At 43.3% G+C, this 16,831-nt stretch overlaps 1 pseudogene; it reads left to right on the top strand.

The window, feature by feature from the left end:
* Window positions 1-1,159: 1,159 nt before the first annotated feature.
* LOC112907747 (protein lin-28 homolog A pseudogene) lies at window positions 1,160-1,887 on the top strand (annotated as a pseudogene).
* The last annotated feature ends 14,944 nt before the right edge of the window (window positions 1,888-16,831 follow it).

Genomic DNA, 16,831 nt, shown 5'->3' with positions numbered 1-16,831 from the left:
ACTCATTTATTCAACAAATATTATGGTACATTATGTATTGAGGATGCAGTTTTGGGAATCGGATATTCTTTCCTCAGGGAACTCATGATCTAGTGACTAAAGACAGATACATAGATAATTATAAAACAGCTTCAAAGGTGAAGAGAAACACACAAGGCATGATGGGTGTGCAAGACAGTGCCTCCCAATGTGGATGCAGAATGCTAACAGATGGATCAGGACCAGGACAGGGCCTAAGTTCTGTCTAATACCATGTCTCTCATTGTCAACTCTGAGGGGTGATTTTCGTTTTCTACAAGGAAAGTTCTTCCTGAAGTCTTCCTTCACTTTTATCTCTCTGTTTCATACAGTTGTTAGGGCCTTGCTTTTCACATCTATAGAAAGAGGGATGTACTATTAGATGTTAAGGTTGAATATCATTGACACGACTGAACTCTATGAATGCTAACATTGATGTGTTAAAACATCTCCCGGGAGCAAGGCGGCATGTGCCTATGGCCATCCTTGGGAAAATTCAGCTTTAGGCCCCCGGAACCAAATATGCCTTACAAACAATTGCCTCTGCCTAAATGCTTGTTAAAAAACAACAGATTCTGGGATCCCTGGGTGGTGCAGCGGTTTGGTGCCTGCCTTTGGCCCAGGGCGCAATCCTGGAGACCGGGGATCGAATCCCATGTCGGGCTCCCGGTGCATGGAGCCTGCTTCTCCCTCTGCCTGTGTCTCTGCCTCTCTCTCTCTGTGTGACTATCATAAATAAATAAAAATTAAAAAAAAAAAAACAAAAAAAAACAAAAAACCAGATTCTTAGTGTTCTTAAACCATTCCTGTTCTCTTGGGTGGCTGAGTTTCTTAATCTTTAAAGGGGATAAGATGTCCCTTGTGGATTTTGTTGTGAGGGCTGGTACTGCACACCTGGGCATCCATACTTGTGTCTGGCCCATGGCAGGCCTTCATAGATAGCAGCTACTATTTCAGTGAAGGGCAAAACTCAGTGCATTATTTTCCTATAGCCAGGGGCGGCCCCTGAGGAGAGGTCACAGGTGTGGGCACCCTGGCAAGAAGAGGGAATAAACTAAAATTAAACACAAGTTGACATGTTGGAGTTTAGGACTATTTCATGTAGACTAAAAACTTAGAACTTTCTCAAGAAAGCTTCTTCAGGCCTCCGGACTTCTCTGGGGCCAGCAGCCACCCGACCAGTGGCCAGGGGCTGCAGGCTCAGCTAACTACCATGGGCTCTGTGTCAAACCAGCAGTTTGCAGGTGGCTGTGCCAAGGCGCTGGAGGACGCTGCCTGGGGAAGCAGAGGAGCCGCGGCTGCTGCATGGTGCTGGCATCTGTAAGTGGTTCAGCTTGCGCAAGGGGTTCAGCTTCCTGTCCATGATCACCCACGCCAGGATCGCGCTTGACTCCCCAGTGGATATCTTTGTGCACCAGAGTAAGCTGCACATGGAGGGCTTCTGGAGCCTGGAGGAGGGTGAGGCAGTGGAGTTCACCTTTAAGAAGTCTGCTAAAGGCTTAGAATCTATCAGGGTCACTGGGCCTGGTGGGGTATTTTGTATTGGGAGCGAGAGGTGGCCCAAAGGGAAGAACATGCAGAAGCACAGATCAAGGGGAGACAGGTGCTACAGAGGTCTAGACCACCATGCCGAGGAATGCAAACTGCCCCCAGCCCAAGAAGTGCCACTTGTGCCAGAGCATCAGCCATATGGTGGCCTCATGTCCACTGAAGGTCCAGGAGGCCCCCAGCTCACAGGGAAAGCCAGCATACTTTGGGGAGGAAGAAGAAGAGATCTATAGCCCTGCCCTACTCCCAGAGGCCCAGAATTGAGCTATAGTGGGTGAGGGTAATTCATTTGTGATCAGGAAGTTTGGAGGAGCAGGCATCAATCGGCAGAGTGGAGAAAGTGGGGACAAAGTGGGTAGGGGGCAGCTGGCTCTGCCGTACATCTCAGGCCAGGGTCCCACAGCATCACCCCCTCTTCCCTCTTGGCAGGGTTGGGGGGAAGGGGTGAGGCAAATGAACTACAACCGTGCTCTATCCAAATGCTTGCAGAGGGTTCTGGAGAAAATCCCTCCCAGTGTGCTTTACCTGAGTCTCCACCCTCAGATCTCCAGGTTTTGAAAGTGGCCTGGATAGGAAAGTTGTTTTCCTTTCAAAGAAGGACATGTAATAATAATTTTCCCATGCCAGAGTATAGAGATGAAGCATGAGACCAGATTGATGGGCCCAACCCACGAACCACTATATTCTGTGGGGAGGGAACCCCTAAGGGGTAAGGCAGGGTTTTTCCACATCTTGTCCCATAACCCACTCTTGGGATAGGGTGCTGAGGACTGGGTTGTGACAGTAGCCACAGGGATTGTTGGGGGAATAGCTACAGACCTCCTGCTCCTAAACTTAATCCCACCCCATTCTGGGCCGATAGGATTTTATTTATTTGCTCCCTTGGACAACCGTACCTTGGGCCCCACTTTCTCCAGGATGCCAACTGCACTAGCTGTGTGCGAATGACGTTTCTTGTGCATTTTAACTTTTCTTTTCATAATATAAATATTCTGGTTTTTGTATTTTTGTGTATTTTTAAAAAGATTTATTTATTTATTCATTCAGAGAGAGCGAAGAGAGAGGCAGAGACACAGGCAGAGGGAGAAGCAGGCTCCATGCAGGAAGCCCTATGCGGGACTCGATCCTGGGTCTCCAGGATCACACCCCGGGCTGCAGGCGGCGCTAAACTGCTGCACCACCGGGGCTGCCCTATTTTTGTGTATTTTCATCTTAAGGCCCTTGTTCCTGCACTATGTTCTCAGGTACATAAACAATCTCAGGGATAAGTCAGCAGCAGCTCCAGGTCTGCACAGGAGGAATACTTTTTTGTTTTATCACCAGGAAAAACAACTATTTGGAGTGCATAGCCTATTGAACTACCTCATTTTTGCCAATTAGAGCTGGCTTTTCTGCCATAGTGTTCTCTTGAAACCCCTCTACCTTCAGTGTTCCACGGGAGATGAGGTTTTGTTTGTTTGTTTTTAAATATTTTATTTAAAAAAAAGATTTTATTTTATTTATTCATGACAGATATAGAGAGGGGGGCAGAGACACAGGCAGAGGGAGAAGCAGGCTCCATGCAGGAGCCTGATGTGGGACTCGATCCTGGGTCTCCAGGATCATGGCCTTGGCTGAAGGCAGCGCCAAAATGCTGGGCTATCAGGACTGCCCAGGAGATGAGGTTTTTTTTTTTTTTTAATTTTTTTTATTTATTTATGATAGTTACAGAGAGAGATAGAGAGGCAGAGACACAGGCAGAGGGAGAAGCAGGCTCCATGCACCGGGAGCCCGACGTGGGATTCGATCCGGGATCTCCAGGATCGCGCCCTGGGCCAAAGGCAGGCTCCAAACCGCTGCGCCACCCAGGGATCCCAGGAGATGAGGTTTTAACTCAGTTGCCCCATGACTTGATCTCCTTCTAGTGGAATATTGGAAATTGGTCTGAACAGGAAAAGCTGGTACAGGAAGTAACGTTAGGAGAGGCCGCACCAGCTGAAAGGTGTGGAGGGGAAGCCAGGATTAGTCAAGAGGTGTCTATACATGTAATAAAGGATTCCTGTTCCATACTTCTAATCCCAGGGCACAGGACTCACTTTACATACCAGATACATCCTTCACTGGATTGGGCTAGGCCTACCATGCACAACAGAGAGTGTGTGTGTGTGCGTGCACATGCGCGTGCATATTTTATTTTTTTATTTTTTTTAAATCTCTTTTTTTTTAAATTTTTATTTATTTATGATAGTCACACAGGGAGAGAGAGAGAGGCAGAGACACAGGCAGAGGGAGAAGCAGGCTCCATGCACCGGGAGCCCGACGTGGGATTCGATCCCGGGTCTCCAGGATCGTGCCCTGGGCCAAAGGCAGGTGCCAAACCGCTGCGCCACCCAGGGATCCCCGCGCGTGCATATTTTATTTTATTTTATTTTTTTTTAATTTTTTTTTAATTTTTTTATTTTTATTTTTTTTTATTTATTTATGATAGGCACACAGTGAGAGAGAGAGAGAGAGGCAGAGACACAGGCAGAGGGAGAAGCAGGCTCCATGCACCGGGAGCCCGACGTGGGATTCGATCCCGGGTCTCCAGGATCGCGCCCTGGGCCAAAGGCAGGCGCTAAACCGCTGCGCCACCCAGGGATCCCCCGCGCGTGCATATTTTAAAGATGAGTTGGTAAGGATAGGTTTAAGAATAGTAACTCTGGAACCCATCTTGAGCTGCCCAGGGATGGAGTGTATGAAGCTAACTTTCTTAACCTTTATAAATTCTGGGTTTTTCTTGTTGACTTCTAGAGAGACCATAAGCCATGGCTTCCTTGCAGTGTCCAGAACCAGTGTCCTGCCCTGCTGCAGCAGTGATTAGTGTCATGGTAGCTAAAGGATAAAAGAAGGTTTTACTTAATATGCTATGAGATCACCACAAACCTACCTCACTGTGTTGAAATGGGGCAGATGCAATAGAACATATTGAGTGATGTGTGTCTGATCCTGGGTTCTTGTCTTCCCTACTTGCTGCCCCCTCTAGTGATTGTATTTGTCTGGGTTTTGTAGGTTTTCATGAATAGCTGATTGGGTGATTGCTAGGTGGCCTGGTTTGTATAAATATAATGTGTTGATCTTCTCCATGTTCTTTTGGGGTTTTATTGTTTACAAACTTCTTTTTGTATTGAGAAAAAGAGCCAAAGCATCTTTGACAAAAGGTTCTGCACCAGGAAAAGAAACTGGAACATAGCTTGGTGACCCCTCTTGAGGTGTGGCAGCCTTGGACTATTCTTTTGTGTTCCCTTCCCGTATTTCCTTTTTTGGGCCAGATCTTCTGTCCTAAAAACCTGACTCCTACCCTATCCCCCACTCCCAAGAAAAGGCCCCACACATACACATTTCACATTCTCCCTTGTTCCCAATCCCCTGTGTCAAGACCATTCCTTGATCTGCTTCATACTAATACACTTGCATTTGGATGGAACAAACCTACTTTAATCTCTCCAGGCTGAGGGTAGAGAAGCAACAAGGGGGGCCTTGAATGTAGAAAGTAGGGTTGGGAGACCAAGAAAGGAAGATGAATGTATATCCAAGTCATTCAGGAACTCTTATGCAGGTGCAAGAAACTTCTGTCAAAGTGGCCACAAGATTGTTTAATAGGAGATGGACGAATGTAACTCCATGTTTACTGCTAGAAACCAAAGCTTTGTGTGAAATCTTGAATTTATTGGGGGTGGGGGTGGGGGTGGTAGGAAAGCTATACCTATCTGTTCTTAACCTGATCCCTTCCCCTCATTTCTGAACTGCAGGAGACTGAGCCCTCTTGGGCTTTAGTGACTCCATCTCTGGGGAGTGTTTATTTGATGGTTGGTGTTGCTGTGCCAGGTACTTCCTTTCCCACTTGCTATTGTCTTGTAATGCACATGCTGACCCTTTTCCCTTCTCTTTTTACCTTGGGAAAATACAATGAATAAAAACTTATTAGTACTGAAAAAGAAAGAAAGAAAAAAGAAAGAAAAGAAAGAAAAGAAAAGAAAAGAAAAGAAAAGAAAAAAGAAAAGAAAGAAAAGAAAAGAAAAGAAAAGAAAAGAAAAGAAAGAAAAGAAAAGAAAGAAAGCTTCTTCAGAGCCCAATACAGTGCTTCAGTAGTCATACTTCTGACACCATCTCTCACAGCCCCCAGGTGGACTGGAATCAGGTCCTGCAGAAGCAGGACTTCACAAAGTACCTGATTCTTTTCTCATCAGGGTGGAGAAGTGAGAGCACAGATCCCTCAAAGAGTTACAAGGATGAGAAAGACTCTGGGGGCTGGGAGAACAGAATGCCAGCAGTTGTCTGGTAGCTGGAGGGTAGCTTTGTTGTCCAATTAGCAAGTACCTGAAAACAAAATCTGATGGAGAGGCTAAATCCATTACTGGATTGGAGAGGCAGTCAGGGTCTGGGTTTGACCAACGGAGTGCTAGAGGTCACTTGTGGAACATGGCTTTCCGGGTAACAAGGTAGATGGCACTCCACAAGGCTATTATTGCTCGATCTGTACAATAAAAAAGAAACCAAGAATGGATGATAGGGAGGCTGAGGACAGCTACCTTGATAAAAAGTTACAATTCCTTTCTGTTTCTACACCCTGAACCAGTCAGCTTTATTTTTTTTTAAAGATTTTATTTATTTATGAGAGAGAGAGAGAGAGAGAGAGAGAGAGGCTAGACATAGGCAGAGGGAGGAGAAGCAGGCTCCATGCAGGGAGCCTGATGTGGGACTCAGTCCCAGGACTCCAGGATCATGCCCTGAGCTGAAGGCAGACACTTAACCTCTGAGCCACCCAGGCATCCCAACCAGTCAGCATTAAAAAATAATTCTTTATTGAAGTATAATTTACTTACATTAAAACACCAACTTAAAATGTACACTTTAGGGGCACCTGGGTGACTCAGTCCATTAAGTATCTTCAGCTCAGATCCTATGCCCAGTGATGTACCAGAGCCAACTTATACCATCTAGTGAGATCCAGTTGTTAGCTAGCACCCTCTTCCATACTCAGTGTCTAGTGATGTTGCACTGGATATGTGAAATTGTCATTGGAAAGGACATTATACAAGAAACTGGCAAATGTGGGGTGCCTGGGTGGCTCAGTTGGTTAAGTGTCCAACCTTGCTTTCGAATCAGGTCATGATGTCAGGGTTGTGAGATTGAACCCCACATCAGGCTCTGCACTGAGAATGGAGCCTGCTTACAACTCTCTCTCCCTCTCCCTCTCCCCCTCTTCTTGTGCTGGAATGCATTCTCTCTCTCTCTCTCTCTCTCTCTCTCTCTTTCCCTCTAAAAAAAGAAATTGGCAAATGCTAATTGCCAATGCTAAACCAGGACTTCCTTCTCACTGAAAGCTGGTTGTTAAACATTTACTAGCCTATCACTGCTCTTGCCCCTTTGCAGTCCACTCCCCATCCAAAGCTCTGGCTCTTAGCCACTGCTAATGCTTTATCACAAGAGTTTCACATAAATTGGAATCACACAGCATGTAGTTCTTTGTGTCCAACTTCTTTCATGAGCACTTTTTAGATTTATCAGTGTGGTGTGTATCATTAGTTCCTTTATCTTGCTGAGTAGTATTCCATTATTTATGTAACACTGATGGCCATTTGATTTGTTTCCATTTGGGGTCATAAAGTTCCTATGAACATCGATACATCATTAGTAACTTAATTTCTCTTTGATAAGTGCCTGGGAACAGGATGGCTGTGTTAAATGGTAAGGGTATTCCTTTGTAAGGAATTGCCAAACTCTTTCCCAAAGTGGCTACCCCATCCTGCATTCCTACCAGCAACATCTGACCATTTTTTCTGCATCCTCACCAGCATTCGGTATTGTCACAATTTTTAATTTTAGACATTTTGATAGGTGTATAGTAATATCTCATTGTGGTTTTAATTTGCATCCTCTCATGGCTAATTGTGTTGAACATCTTTTCATGTGCTTATTTTCTCTCTTTATATCTTTTTTGGTAAATTTTTTTTTACCCACTTTCTGATCAGATTGTAGTTTTTTTTTCTTGAGTTTGAGAGTTCTTTTTACACTCAAGATACTGCTCCTTTATTAAATCTATAGTTTGCAAATATTGTTTCCCAGTGGCTTTTCTTTTCACACTCTTCACATGGGCTTATTAGGAGCCTAATATTTAAATTTTAATGAGGACCAAATTCTTGATTTTCCCTGTTATGGATCATTTAGTATCCAATTTAAGAACTCTTTGGGGTGCCTGGCTGGCTGTAAATTTGAGCCCCATGTTGGATGTAGAGATTACTTAACAATAAAAATCTTTAGGGGCACCTGGGTGCCTCAGTCAGTTAAGCATCTGGTTCAGATCATGATCTCAGAGTCCTGGGATTGAGCCCCACATTGGGCTCCCTGCTCAGTGGGGAGTCTGCTTCTCCCTTTCCCTCTGTACCGTATGTGCACATGCTCTCTCTCTCTCAAATAGATAAACAGAATCTTAAAAAAAAACAAACAAACTGAGAAGCTTGTTTAAAAAAATCTTTAAGGGACGCCCGGCTGGCTCAGTGGTTGAACACCTGCCTTCGGCCCAGCGTGTGATACTGGGGTCCTGGGATCGAGTCGCACATTGGGCTCCCCGCAGGGAGCCTGCTTCTCCCTCTGCCTATGTCTCTGTGCCTCTTTCTCTGTGTCTCTCATGAATAAATAAATAAAATCTGTAACCAAAAGAAAAAAAAATCTCTTTGTTTCTTCATAGATCTTGAAAATTTTCTATTTTTATAAAACAGTTTTATAGTTTTAGTTTATTTTTAGGTCCTTGGCCATTCTGAGTTAATTTTTGTTGTAGGTTAAGTCTCATTTTGTGCCTATGGCTATCCAATTACTCTAGCATTTGTTGAAAAGGCTATCTTTCCTCCACTGAATAGCTTTGGTAACTTTGTCCAAAAAACCGAGTTTGGGCATATTTGTGAGTCTGTTCCTGGGATCTATATTCTGTTCCATTGATCTATGTGTCTATCATTCTACCTATAGAGTATACACAGCATTGATTATTATAGCTATATAATAAATATAAAAATTGTGTAATTTCTCACACTTTTTTCTTTTTCAAAAAAAAATTTTTAAAGATTTTTATTTATTTATGAGAGACAGAGAGGTAGAGACATAGGCAGAGGGAGGAGAAGCAGGCTCCATGCAGGGAGCCCGACGTGGGACTCGATCCCGGGTCTCCCAGATTAGGCCTTGGGCTGAAGGTGGCACTAAACCACTGAGCCACCAGGGCTGCCCATTTTTCAAAATTCTTTAAGCTATTCTAGTTCCTTTGCCTTCCACATAAATTTTAGGAAAATCTTGTAAATGTTTACAAAAAATTTTGGGATTTTGATAGTAATTACATTAAACCTGCATATCAATTTGGGGAAGAAGTTCAAGTTCTCTTACAAAGCTGTGATCACCAAGACATTATGGTACTGGCACAAAAACAGACACATAGATCAACAGAACAGACTAGAGAACCCAGAAATGGACTCACAACTCTATGGCCAACTAATCTTTGACAGAGCGGGAAAGAATATCCAATGGATAAAAGACAGTGTCTTCAATAAATGATGTTGGGAAAATTGGACAGCCACAAGCAGAAGAATGAAACTGGACCATTTCCTTATACCATACAAAAAAATAGACTAAAAATGGATAAAAAAACCTAAATGTGAGATAGGAATCCATCAAAATCCTAGAGAAGAACACAGGCAGCAATCTCTGTGGCCTTGGCTGCAGCAACTTCTTGCTAGACAGGTCTTCAAACACAAGAGAAACAAAGGCAAAAATGAACTATTGGGACTTCATCAAGAGAAAAAGCTTTTGCACAGCAAAGGAAACAGTAAAAAAAACCCAAAAGACAACCGATAGAATGGGAGAAGATATCTGCAAATGTCTTATCAGATACCGGGCAGGTATCTAAAATATCTAAAGAACTTACCAAACTCAACACCCAAAGAACAAAGAATCCAATCAAGAAATGATCAGAAGACATAGACATTTCTCCAAAGACAAATGACCAACAGACACGTGAAAAAATGCTCCACATCACTTGCCATCAGGGAAATACAAATCAAAACCACAATGAGATACCACCTCACACCAGTGAGAATGGCTAAAATTAACAAGTCAGGAAACAACAAATGTTGGTGAGGATGCGGAGAAAGGGGAATCATCATACAGTGTTGGTGGGAATGCAAGCTGATGCAGCCACTCTGGAAAACAGTATGGAGGTTCCTCAAAAAGTTGAAAATAGAGCTACCCTACAACCCAGGAATTGCACTACTGGGTATTTACCCCAAAGATACAGATGTAGTGATCCAATGGGGCACCTGCACCCCAATGTTTATAGCAGCCATGTCCACAATAGACAAACTGTGGAAAGAGCACATATGTCTGTCAACAGACAGACATATAAAGATAAAGATAAAGAAGATGTGGTATATATACAATGGAATATTACCCATCAGGAAATGGAATCTTGCCATTTGCAATGACGTGGATGGAACTAGAGGGTATTATGCTAAGCAAAGTAAGTCAGAGGAAGACCATTATTCTATGGTTTCACTCATGGAATTTAAGAAACAAAATAGAGGATCACAGGGGAAGAGGAAAAAATAAAACGACAAAATCAGAGAGGGAGGCAAACCATAAGAAACTTCATTTTTAAAAAGATTTTATTGGGGCGCCTGGGTGGCTCAGGGGTTGAACGTCTGCCTTCAGCTCAGGTCGTGATCCCAGGATCCAGGGATCAAGTTCCACATCGGGCTCCCTGCATGGAGTCTGCTTCTCCCTCTGTCTGTGTCTCTGCCTCTCTCTCTGTATGTCTCTCATGAATAAATAAATAAAATCTTTAAAAAATAATAAAAATATTTTATTTATTTATTTGACACAGAGAGAGTGAGAGCACAAGCGGGGAGGGGGTGGTGGTAGGTAGAGGGAGAGGGAGAAGCAGTCTCCCTGCTAAGGGAGGAACCCAATGTGGCCCATTCCAGGACCTTGGGGTCATGACCTGAGCCAAACGCAGGTGTTTAACTGACTGAGCCACCCAGGTGCCCCCATAAGAGACTCTTAATCACAGGAAACAAAGTGAAGGTCGCTGGAGGGGAGGTAGGTGGGGGGAATGGTGTAACTGGGTGATGGGCATGAAGGAGGGCACTTGATGTAATTAATGATCACTAGGTGTTATATAAGACTGATGAGGGGCACCTGGATAGCTCAGCGGTTGAGCGTCTGCCTTCAGCTCAGGGCGTAATCCCGGGTCCGGGGATAGAGTTCCGCATCGGGCTCCTGCATGGAGCCTGCTTCTCCCTCTGCCTGTGTCTCTGCCTCTCTCAGTGTGTCTCTCATGAATAAATAAATAAAATCTTAAAAAAAAAAAAGACTGATAAATCACTGGCCTCTATCTCTGAAACCAGTAATACATTATATGTTAATTGAATTTAAATTTAAAAAATAATACAAATTTGAGGACATATTTTTACTATGTTGAGTCTTTTGTTTTGTTTTTAAAGATTTTATCTATTTATTCATGATAGACATAGGGGGAGAAAGAGGCAGAGACACAGGCAGAGGCAGCTCCATGCAGGGAGCCTGACGTGGGACTCGATCCAGGGACTCCAGGATCGCGCCCTGGGCCAAAGGCAGGCGCCAAACCGCTGAGCCACCCAGGGATACCATGTTGAGTCTTTTGATCCATGAACACTGTCTCTCCATTTATATAGATCTTTGATTTTTTTCATCAACATTGTGTGATTTTCAGCACATAAATCTGTATTTTATTAGATTTATACCTACATATTTTTGGGCAATTTTAAAGAGTATTGTATTTTTAATTTTGGTGTCCACATGGGATTTGTGTTTATGTGTGTGTGCATGCATGCATGTATGCATGAGTGCACGTGAATGTGTATGAACTTTAGTTTCTTTTTGTAGATTCCCTGAGATTTTCTACATAATCATGTCATCAGTAAATGCGAACAATTTTCTTTTCTCATCTGTAAGCTTTTTACTTCCCTTTCTTGCCTTATTGCAGTGTCTAGAACTGCTAGCATTATGTTGAAGGTGGGTTCTGCCTTCAGCTCAGGTCATGAACTCTGGGATCCTGGGATTGAGCCCCACTTTGGGCTTCCTGCTCAATGCAGTCTGTTTCTCCCTCTTCCTCTGCCCCTCCCTTGTTCATTCTTGTTCTCTGTTCTCTCTCAAATAATATCTTAAAAAACAAACATGGATGGGCGTAGGCTTGTCAAATGATTCTTCTCAAATAAATAAAATCTTAAAAAAAATTATACAGAATTAGTTACTTCTTTAAATTTTTGGTAGAATTGTCCAGAGAAACCATATAGGCCTGAGAGTTTTTTAGGGGAGGTGAAGGGGGGAGCTTTAGTATATGTGCTGCCGAAGCGAGCACAAGGGGGGAGCTTTATTTATTTATTTTTTAAATATTTTATTTATTTATTCATGAGAGACAAAGAGAGAGAGGCAGAGACACAGGCAGAGGGAGAAGCAGGCTCCCTGCAGGAAGCCCGATGTGGGACTCGATCCTGGGACTCCAGGATCACGCCCTGGGCTGAAGGCAGATGCTCAACCACTGAGCCACCCAGGTGTCCCAAGGGGGGAGCTTTAAATTATGAATTAATTCTCCTTAATTGTTATAGGGCTATTCAAATGATCTATTTCACATTGGGTCATTACGGTAGTTTGTATTTTTCAAGGGTTTTTGTCTGAGTTGTCAAATTCATGCATATAGAGTTCATACCAACTTTCTGGTATCTGTAAAGTCTCTAGTGATATGCTGTGTTTCATCTCTGATATTTGTAGTTTGTGTCTTAGTCTTGCTAGTGGCTTGTCAATTTTAATGTTTTTTCAAAGAACTAGCTCTTTATTTCATTGATTTTCTCTATTTCCTCTCATAAATTTCATTGCTTTCTGGTTCCTTTTCTCATTTTTATTATTTCCTTGCTCATGCTTGCTTAGGATTTACTTTGCTCTTCTTTTCTAGGTTCTAGAGGTGGGACGTTAGATGATTGACTTTAGACTTTTCCTCTTTCCTAATGTATGCATTTAGTACTTGATTTTCCCTCAGCACTGCTTTAGCTGTGCTACAAATTTTGATATGTTGTTTTCATTTTTATTCAGTTCAATGTATTAAATTTCTTTTTCCTTGAGAATTCCTCACTGACCCATGGATTATTTACAAGTGCATTTAATTTTGAAGTAGTGTAAGATTTTCCTCCTTTCTCTCATTGATTTGAGTCGATGGTGATCAGAGAACACATTCTGTATGATTCCTTTTTTTTTTTTTTTTTTTTTAAGATTTTATTTATTTGAGGGATCCCTGGGTGGCGCAGCGGTTTAGCACCTGCCTTTGGCCCAGGGCGCGATCCTGGAGACCCGGGATCAAATCCCACGTCGGGCTCCCGGTGCATGGAGCCTGCGTCTCCCTCTGCCTGTGTCTCTGCCTCTCTCTCTCTCTGTGTAACTATCATAAATAAATACATTAAAAAAAAAAGATTTTATTTATTTGAGAGAGAGAGCACAAGCAGGGGGAGCTGCAGGCAGAGAGAGAGAAGCAGGTGAGGAGCTCCTTGCTATTTGCTTGGTTGAGGAGCCCGATGCAGGGCTCTATCCCAGGACCCTGGGATCATGACCTGAGCCAAAGGCAGATGCTTAACCAACTGAGCTATGCAGGCTCCCCTGTGTGACTCCATTTTCAAATTGGTTGAGATTTATTTTTTGGTCCAGGATATGGTCTATCTTGGTATATGTTCTGTGGGAGCATAAATAAAGGTCTACTTCACTGTTGTTTGGTGGAATGTTTTATAAATGTTGACTCAGCCCTGTTGGCGATTGTGTTGTCATCTCAGTATCAGCATTTACTATCTTTTTTCATTCAGTTTGAGATCTTCCTGGTTCTTGGTATGATGAGAGACTTTTTTCCCCAAGTAATCTCTATGCCCAAGGTGGGGTTTGAACTTACCACCCCAAGATCAGGAGTCCCAACTGAGCCAGGCAGGCAACCCATGAGGAGAGTCTTTTTATTGGAACCTGGGACATTTTTGTGTTATGAGATTGAATCAAAATTTAAAATTGTTTTAACAAACTTCCTGTGAACTTTTTTGGCATGGGAGGGGAAAGTGATCCTCCATGATCCTCCACCAGCTCTAATCTCTGGCTTTATTTGGGATTCCCCCCTCTGTACTGCTCCCTACACTACAGTGCAGGAAACTACCTCTAGGCAATAAACTGAGGCGATCAGAGGGCTCACCCCATTTATTTCCCTTTTCTCATTTAATGAAGTTCTGTACTACCTGCTTTTCAATGTCCATAAACATTATAATTTTGTCCATTTTTTTGTTATTTATAGTGGAATGGTGATTTTTTTTTTTTAAGATTTTATTATTTATTCATGACAGAGAGAGGCAGAGATACAGGCAGAGGGAGAAACAGGCTCTATGCAGGAAGCCTGACCTGGGACTCGATCCTGGGACTCCAGGATCACATCTTGAGCCAAAGGCAGGCACCCAACCGTTGGGCCACCCAGGAGTCCTGGGAAGGAGATTTCTATAGCTGTAATCACTTCATGGGTAGAAATGGAAGTCTTCCTGAGCCGGTTTTTCAGCTGGAACAACTGATGTGAGAGGCTAGACTCTTAAGAGAAAGGACCTTGAAACAGCATGATAAGTGTATAAGGTAATAATTCTCCCAGTCCTATCCCATAAGGACTCATGACCTTTTTTTTTTTTTTTTTTTTTTTTTTTAGGACTCATGACCTTTTGTTTGTACAAGACACACTGGAAAAAAGGGGATATTCAGACATTTGAAGAATTATTTCATTCAGGGTCCTACGTGATAATGATGTCCACAGATCTGAAGCATCATCACTGACCCATTAGATTGGCAGTATATGGGGATGAGCTGACAAATGGATTCTAGACCTAGGTATGGCTCTCAGGGGTTCTACTGGGTTCAATAGATCCACCTAGCAGTCATTTCATTGGTCTTTAATGGGGTAACTGAGATGGGCATAGTTGATAGTTGGCAGAACTACAGTGACCATTACAGGGTAAAAGCTATCACAGTGAAGGCCAGCATGAAGCTCTTGAAACTGCCTCCACTATCTCAGGCCAAGATAATAAAACAATTGCATCAGTGGCCCTCGAAGACCTAAAGGTATCTATCAGGTAACCTCTCTGAACCAGAAGTACAAGTTGAGGGGTACAGATAGGAATCTAGATGGGGAGTAGAGGAGGAAGGTAAATACCCTTTGCAGACAGGATGGCTGTAGCAGCAGGGGCTGTGAGCTGTCCCAGACCCTCCTCTGTTAGTTTTCCCAGGAAAAGGGGCCCATCAGGATCCTGAAGGGATTATTCTAGAACTTATGAAGTAAATGGATCTGAAGAGGACTGAGCATGTGGCTCTGATCTCCCATTCCAGGACTAAGGCATTCATTTCCCAAGTTGCTGAGAATGCTGCCAGCACTCATCTGGGTTCCCCCTGGGAAATGCCTTTGCCTGAAGTCAGTCACCTCACCCAAGCACATGACCCTTCCCTGGCCCATGTAGGGGTATGCATGTCCGGCCACTTGGCTCAACAGGTTATACATTTCTACACAGCTATCCTAGCTTGAGGGTGAGGGGCTGATTAAGATCTTTGTTGAGACCACTCAGTTCAACCTCCCCCTACGCAGTCAGGCTTCCTCCACAGGTACTGATTCGGAGGACTCCCCCATCATAAACTTCCTGCGCACAAGTTTCCAATTCAGTCTGTTTTGCCAGGGACTCACACTATAACAAATTAAAATTTAAACACTTTGAAATTAGCTGTGTGGAATGTTGTGCCCGTTGCTCAGACAATTTCAGAGAACTCCATGATGCTGACGGTCGTGGTGTGGAAAGATTTTTTTTTTTACAATTTTATTTATTTATTCACGAGAGACAGAGAGAGGCAGAGACACAGGCAGAGGGACAAGCAGGCTCCCCGCAGGGAGTCCGATGCGGGACTCAATCCAGGGATCACGCCCTGAACCAAAGGCAGATGCTCAACCACTCAGAGCTCAGAACCACCCAGGAATCCCTGGAAAGATGTTAAATGAGCTTTTCATCCTAACAGTAGGGATGGAGATTATCGAAATGGCAAATTTCAAACAGTACCATGCCAGACTTGCGTTATGGAGTCTGGCAAGTGTGAGGCTGGCTATAGTTATCAGTGCAGCTGATGCCAGACCTGTTAGCTGGGATGGCCTCATGTGAATGTGTTACTCAGACAGTAAGCTCAAACACTATGATAGAAACTAGTTTCTGTGAGCTTCTGGTAAGGAGAGGAGAGTCAATGGTCCCTTTACCCTTCCTAACCTCTGTGACCTCATATTATATTTGAGTGACTATAGTGACTAGCATAATCCATTTGTCAACAGCTGGTCTTTGGCCCATTCACAAACCTTGAATTTAGGCAGAACTGTCTACTTCCCTTATCTCCCATCAAGATACCTATTCCATAATTACCCAATGACCAGCCCTAGATCTTAACCCTAGTCTAGAAACTAAGGTATCATCTTTTTCATAATTTCAGGAACTGGTCATAGAAACAAAACAGAGTTCTCCTTAAATTTCTTTCATCTTAGTTTCATTTTCTCCAACAATTATCCTTAGGCCTTATTTGGATCCCTTTAGAAAAGTAGAATCCATTGTCCATTCATGCCTTTATCAATATACCTAACAAAAATAATTCTTAAGACCAAAGACATATCCACTTAAGTACATTGCCCACAGCACCCATGGGATGTAGCCTACAAATGCATTCTCCCTTTCTGTACCAAACCCCAATAGCTCAAGAGGACAACGCACTTGGAGGTCCTATCTCCAGTCTACTCAAGCCTGGTAAACAACATCTAAAAAGAACACCACCTCTATAGTCAATGGTATTATAATAGTGTTGCATGGTGACAAAAGGCAGCTATACTTGTGGTAAGCACGGCATAACATACAGAATTATCCAATCACTATGCCGTACACCTGAGACTAATGTAACATGTAATGTACTAATGTAACATACTTTGATTGAAGTATAATACAACCAAAAAAATTTAAAAATTAAAAAGTTTTAGCGGCTCAGCGGTTTGGCGCTTGCCTTTGGCCCAGGGCGTGATCCTGGAGTCCTGGGATCGAGTCCCGCGTCGGGCTCCCGGCATGGAGCCTGCTTCTTCTCCCTCTGCCTGTGTCTCTGCCTCTCTCTCTCTCTCTCTATCATGAATAAATAAATAAATAAATAAATCTTT

This window comes from Vulpes vulpes, chromosome 8 (assembly GCF_048418805.1).
Source record: "Vulpes vulpes isolate BD-2025 chromosome 8, VulVul3, whole genome shotgun sequence".
NCBI classification, from domain to species: Eukaryota; Metazoa; Chordata; class Mammalia; order Carnivora; family Canidae; genus Vulpes; species Vulpes vulpes.
This window is presented reverse-complemented; position numbering and strand designations above follow the sequence as displayed.